Source organism: Branchiostoma belcheri, unplaced genomic scaffold, assembly GCF_001625305.1.
Source record: "Branchiostoma belcheri isolate BF01 breed outbred unplaced genomic scaffold, Haploidv18h27 scaffold13, whole genome shotgun sequence".
In the NCBI taxonomy this organism is placed as follows: Eukaryota; Metazoa; Chordata; class Leptocardii; order Amphioxiformes; family Branchiostomatidae; genus Branchiostoma; species Branchiostoma belcheri.
In genome coordinates this window covers 4,383,233-4,389,589 of record NW_017802713.1, presented here as the reverse complement: position 1 = coordinate 4,389,589, position 6,357 = coordinate 4,383,233, and the positions used below count along the sequence as shown (strand labels likewise).

General features: G+C 37.7%; 1 protein-coding gene across 1 annotated transcript in view; it reads left to right on the top strand.

Moving 5' to 3' along the window:
* Positions 1-2,841: 2,841 nt before the first annotated feature.
* The window catches only part of LOC109463797 (cytoplasmic protein NCK2-like), a 29,777-nt gene continuing 26,261 nt past the window's right edge, over positions 2,842-6,357 (top strand). Inside the window, exon 1 of the mRNA XM_019760664.1 lies at positions 2,842-3,144. The gene's annotated coding sequence lies outside the window, so the exon portion shown is untranslated. The remainder of the gene's footprint in view (positions 3,145-6,357) is intronic.

Sequence of the window (6,357 nt, the reverse complement as noted above, 5' to 3'; positions counted from 1 at the left end):
CATGACACCATAGCAAGTTGCAAACTTTTTGATACATTTAGTCACCTTAGTCATCAACCATATACAAAAAAACCTTCCAAAAACTACTCACTGAGCAGCAAAACATGCATCGGGATACTCCGGGCGGCCATTTTGTTAAAAACATGTCTAGTTGCCATGCGTAACCCTCTCATTCCCACCCCTTTTTACTGAAAGTGGAACAGTCCGTCTGATAGTGATGTAATGGGAACACCAGGAGAAGCAGGGGGATTTCCGCCGCTGGCTCATTTGCATGGCCCTGTGGCCGCGGGTGAACCCGGAGGGCACTCCCCTGCCCATCAACTGTCAGGGCAGCTGGGATAACTTACAAGGGTCCCAAATAGGCCCAGGATTTTGTAGTGATATAATTGTCTACTAGTAGATGTTTATCATAAGTATTGAATATTGTTGCAGTGCATAATATGATGCTGTTATGATGACAAAAAGACAGTCAGCACACGCGTTTTGTCATGTGAGCATGGATGGAAAAGATATCAATTTGCGTAGTTCCAAGCCCCGACGTACTAGCTTTTAGTAGTAGTAATAGGGCCACACCAATTAAATTTGTTATTTCTTGTTTTTCACAAAAAATATGAAGCGACAGAAGCCAGGAGGTCGACATACCAGAATGGTTTCCAATATAGTTTTGAATTTTTCGTCAAACCACTGCATTGATAAATGGCTTTTACTTGTATTGAAGGAATTTCTAACGTTTAGGCATTCTGTAATACATTTATTTTCCCATGTGTACCATGCAGGGTTTGTCACATGTGTACAAAAATACTTAAATTTGCCATTGAGATAAATCCTATTATAGAAGATATGATATTGATAGACTTGTGTATAGTGAATTGCGTATACATGTAACGAAATAGTTGGGAGTCTATACCTAAAGGGGTAATATGTAACATTTTTGCACCAACACTTGAAATCTTTCAATGAAAAGATTTATTATTTGTGATTGTATACGTAAGTTACTTCCACTTTTCAACGTATATTTGTGCAGTTATCTCACATTAATTTCTGACATTTATGGCTGGCGCAAACAATATTTTGGCAGCCACTTACTAAATTTCACTTTTTATATCGTCGTAATTGCTACATGATGCAGCTTTAATAGTAGTTGTGACAACTTACTAGTATAAGAAATGTCCGTTTCGCTTGTAACACTGAAGTCATGTCATCTATATTTTGTAAGTAATCTCCATTTTCGATATCTGTATCTCCTTTCTATGCACTTATTTGGATGATACGGGATTCACTGCTCTTAAGTATGATATACTTTCTAACTATGAATTATTATATCGATGTTAAAGGCATCTAATGCAATTTCAGGACGACAAAACAAAAAAAAATATTTTGGATGGGGAAATCTGTCTGATTTACTGCCATTTCGTGGCACATTTTTGTCATCATTTCATACTTCAAGCGTTTGAAATACTGTAGTCCCAAAACAAGCTACATGAGGTGTCCCTTTATTTTTGGGTACCACCAATAAGTTGCTAAAACCAGTCTACGATACAAATTTTACAAAACATTCAACTGTTTTTTTTTCATCAGTGACATCTTATTTTGCCTCACAGACTATGATGTTGGAAAGTTGTAAAACGTACTACATTAAAAAAAATGCCCAGTAACTTGACGTTAAAATCCAATTCTACTGGCTTGAAATCGCTATTGATTGCCTTTTAATAAGTTTTACGTACTGTTGCCAGTCAAATCGTACAATTCTGCATTGATTGTGTCACAAGTATGAACTCAATAAATGTGCACGTGTGAATATATCTGTGTTTGATAGAAAAATTCATTATCTGCACCAGAAAATCACCCCCTTCGCACCATTCACGCATTCGACCAATCACAGCCAATTATCGCTGATGTGATTAACTACACATAACCGGACCTGTATAGTCATTCATGAGCGAAATATAGCACTTTATGGGACATGAAAGACCGCTATTATGGCGATAAATCAACATGAATGAATGACAACCATTTTTGCCACACTGTTCACATTCTATTATAAAATGGCATTCGTTCTCTATTGTATTCAAATGACAATATGTGATACAAATTATGGAATACATTAGGTTTATATAATAAGGATTCCATATATGTTTTCAACTTGACTGAATTAGAAATGTAGGGCATGCCAGCCGGCTATTAAAAACAGTTTTAAGTCACCGGAGGCCAATAATTTTACAATCTTACAATTCTGCCCTGCCTAGCCATATAGTATTAGTCAAACATTTTGTTAAGCGTGAGATATTTCATCTATTTTAGTACGGAAAATAATACATAACGAAAGCAAATACGTTTGTATTGATTTTATAGTTACATCCCCTTTTTCAAAGCCATATTGTATTTGCGGATGGGGCATGTTGGCAAGTGTTCAACTCAAAGTCGCAATCTTGTACTACTGAGAAGAATATAGTACTAAGGACATTTCACTCGTTTTTTCTATAGATGTATGTTTTACTGGGAATGTTAATTCCTAAAAATAAACGTTGGATTATTAGTTCAATTCCAGTTTATTTTCCCAAAGCACCCAGGAAGTGAACTCAGTGAACTCCAAGAATACCCAATCACGTGAACCATACTTCGGAAGGATCTGAGAGAACTGGTCACCCACACGGAAATAGAACAATGTGCGTCGAAAAATAGTTCTACAAAACGCCACCAAGAAAACTTATCCGTTATCTTTCCGTGACTCTATGTATGAAATGTTCACAAACAAATATTTTTGAGTTATATTATGGAGCTTTTATTAAGTTTAATACTTAACATATCGCAGAAATTCTTTATTTGGTGTTTTGCGGATGGATATTTGCATGGTGACGTAGGTGATGTGCTCCCTTCCTGGGGTTGATACATGGCGGAAGGTGAAAGTTGCTATAGTTTGGACAAAATTTGTGTTGTTATTCTCCAAACTCGGGCGGGCTGCGAACCCCTGTCCAATGCGGCATCGTCTGTGATCCTCTGACGTTCTCCCTGACAGGAAAAGCGAGGGAAAGAGCTGTTTATCTGGCGAGTTTTCGCTCAACATAATTTCTGGCGCAGCCCGACCTAACCGAACTCTCGGGGGTCACGTTTGTGATACTTGTGTGAGACGACAAAGTTTCACAGGTGAGTGTCTGCTCCCAGTTTCTCTCTCTTCTTCCCCCTTGTCTTACAACTCTTCCTGAGTCTTCCAAGATTGGAACCGTAGCTCTAGAGTACCGTCTGGTCCCCGACAAGCTTCTAGAAGCTCGGCGTTTTGGGAGGGTGACACGACGTGTATGTATGATGGCGGCTAGAGCTCGCCCGGACATGATTTTAGTTGGCACCCAGCCGCCGTTCTGTCCTAGCCATATCCGCTCTCCCCTCCCTCACTCAGTCACACAACTATCTCTCCCACTAAAGACAGAGAACTTCCTCTAATTAGCATTTTTCAGACAGCCCGACTTGTGGCGTAGTCAAAGGGAAGAACTTTAGTTTGAACAAAAAATCGACCTGGTCGAAGTTCGGCGAAAAGGGGGTGGGGGGCGAAAAATTCCAAATCCCACCCATATTCTGTACCCTCTCGCGTTCGGTTTCTCATATAATTTCACAGCCAGAGATCAGGTTCTTCAGTCCCTAACACGCGATCAGATGTTGGTTCTGCATGATATTGAATTCCACATCTAGTATTAATGACATACATAGTGACAGTAAATTTGCTTGTTTTTGTGTCCAAGAAGCATTATTATAAACATCAGGTACAAAAGAGGAAGAAATATCATATCACAAGTTGTAGGTCTACAAAGTAAGATTTATTAATTCATAAATGAAACCTGAATTCTGACTAATGTTGTTTTAAGAGGTTCCAAGAAAGAAGAGAACACTATGTATTTAAGTGCCTATTTATCTAAATTATATATCTATATCTATATCTAGTCATATCACTGTTTCACGTGTTTTTTGTGAGAGCAGAAATCCTGCTTTGTTGTAAAATGAAGTGATGAAAAATAACCATGATTTCAGAAACAGAAACACATACATGATGTACTTATATACTAACAGTAATGCCATGGTAGTTCCCCGAAACCCATTCATACAAAGTCAGTTGTGTTTGTCACCCAAGAAAAGACATCAAAGAACAGGTGGAAAGCATTGTGGTCAGCCTCAGACCAAGAAGCAACAAGAAAGTGGACATTTTTGTTTGCGTATCTTCTTTCAAACTGTTCTTATTCTTGAACTGATATCCCGACATGTTTTTCTACTGAAGTAGAACTTTAAAGCATTTTATAAGGTCTTTGTTAGCACGTGGGCAGAACGTACTGCACCTGCGCGGAACCCGTAATGTATTGTATATAGCACTTTGGCAGAATGTCTCATATAAGGTCGTATTCGCTCATATAAGGTTAGCATTTCAACAGTAGTTTCCAAATGTTGTGTCTGAAAAGATATCCTCTGCAACAGTGAAAATTCTGATGCAATGTTGACCAAAAAGCCAACCAAAAACGCGAAAATCCAGGGTTCTGCGCAGGCGCAGTACGTTCTACCGACGTGCTGTCTTTGTTATTGTTGACTAAGAAGAATGGTGTTACATGTACGTGTACTTGTGTACATGTTTGTTTGTCTGAAGAGACAAATAAACAATGTTTTGTGTTAGATTGTGGAGGTGGTCTTGTGGTTAGGGTAGTATCTGCTAATACTGTAATAGAAGGTTCTGGGTTCGAACCCCTGGCAGGTACCAATGCTGTGCCCTTGGGAAAGGCACTTTACAGTTGAAACCTATTTCCTCACTTGAGTGAGGTGAAAATGAGGACCTAGCTTCCCAGGTTGGGTTATCTTCTCAGATGGGATGTAAAGTCGGAGTTCCCATTTTGAGGAGAGCCACACCTCGAGCACATTAAAGAACCCATCGAAAAAAGAACTTATCAAAAAAAGTAGTTTTTTTTCTGGTGTGACTGTGAGTGGTTCAAAAGTTGTTAACTCAAGGCTATAGGGCTGATATCAATTAGGATTTTACCATGGTTTTAATAATATTGACTGGAAGGGGACATATATATGGTTCAAACCTTACAGCCAAGTCTTATGCAGCTTGTACAAAACTGATGTGTTATTCCTAAACACAGTTTACTGGTTATGCAAAACAAACAAACAGACAAACATGTGTACAACAAAGTAGTATAGATTTAATTGTTTAATGGTGTAGAGCTTTTGACGTCGAACGTAGCTATGCATGGTGGCAAGCACTGAACCGAAAAGACTAGTTGTATCGATATTAATTATGCAACCTTATATTATACTTTATAGTCAGATGTTCTTTCCTTTGAAACTGAAAGTGGAATGAACTCAAAGGTCAACTTAAGGTTCCAATACAAACCTGTGAAAACAATTTTGATAGGTACAAAAGTTCAAAATGAGCAGTTGTTTCACTTTCAGTTTTAAACTCTTGGCCTAGTATACAGAAAAAATACTCGAAATACCACTTGCATACTCTATGCAGGTTAGTGCAGGTAAAAATGGAGCTGTTCAGGTACTAGTGGTACTGGGTTTACAGTGTATATACAAATGTATGTGGTATGTGGATTTTTATTTGCTACATTGACTGTTAAAACCTATGCAGTATGAGATGAAAATAACAGTAATGGTTTCTGAACAGTTTTAATTATGATCCATACTTCTCAAAGCCTGAATGGTGCAGGTGAAATGTCTGTTGCAGGCAAATTTCAATTTTATCTAAAACTGCAGGTTTGTAGAAAAAAGGATTTCAAGCCTGAATTAATGTGTAAAGTAGGTAATGTTTAATATTAGGGTAGCCTTTGAATACAAATATTTATTGAAATCTTAAATTGTACTTTTTTGGTTGAAATGTTGTGCTTGTTATTTTTTGGGGTTTGAATGTTTATCTATATATGACGTTTTTTTAAAACATGTTTACATTGTAAGTTTGTTATTGTTGGTTTGGATCATGTTTGGGTATGGTTTGTTATTGGTCAGTGGTTGTTGTTATTTACATACATGTGCCTAGTCAGATGGTCTGGGTTGCCCCCCCCTGCAGTTCCAAATTCCTAGAGGATGAGGTCAACTGTTCATAATCCTGTTGCTAGGCAACCAACAGTCTCTCAGAACCATGATGCAGTGAGCAGACTGTGCACTTGCGAAAAATTGCAATGATGAAAAAATAAGCAATAAATTTTGAATACTTGTTTTAGTATCTTTCTGAATAGCCATTGTGTTTCATTATGTTGTATTTTTGTCTAGTCCTAAAATGTATCTGCCTGGCTAAACTATAAACTGAAAGTGAAAATTAAACTTCTCATTTAAGACTTTGAAGATGTCTTTTCGAGATAAATGTACAACAGTTTCTTT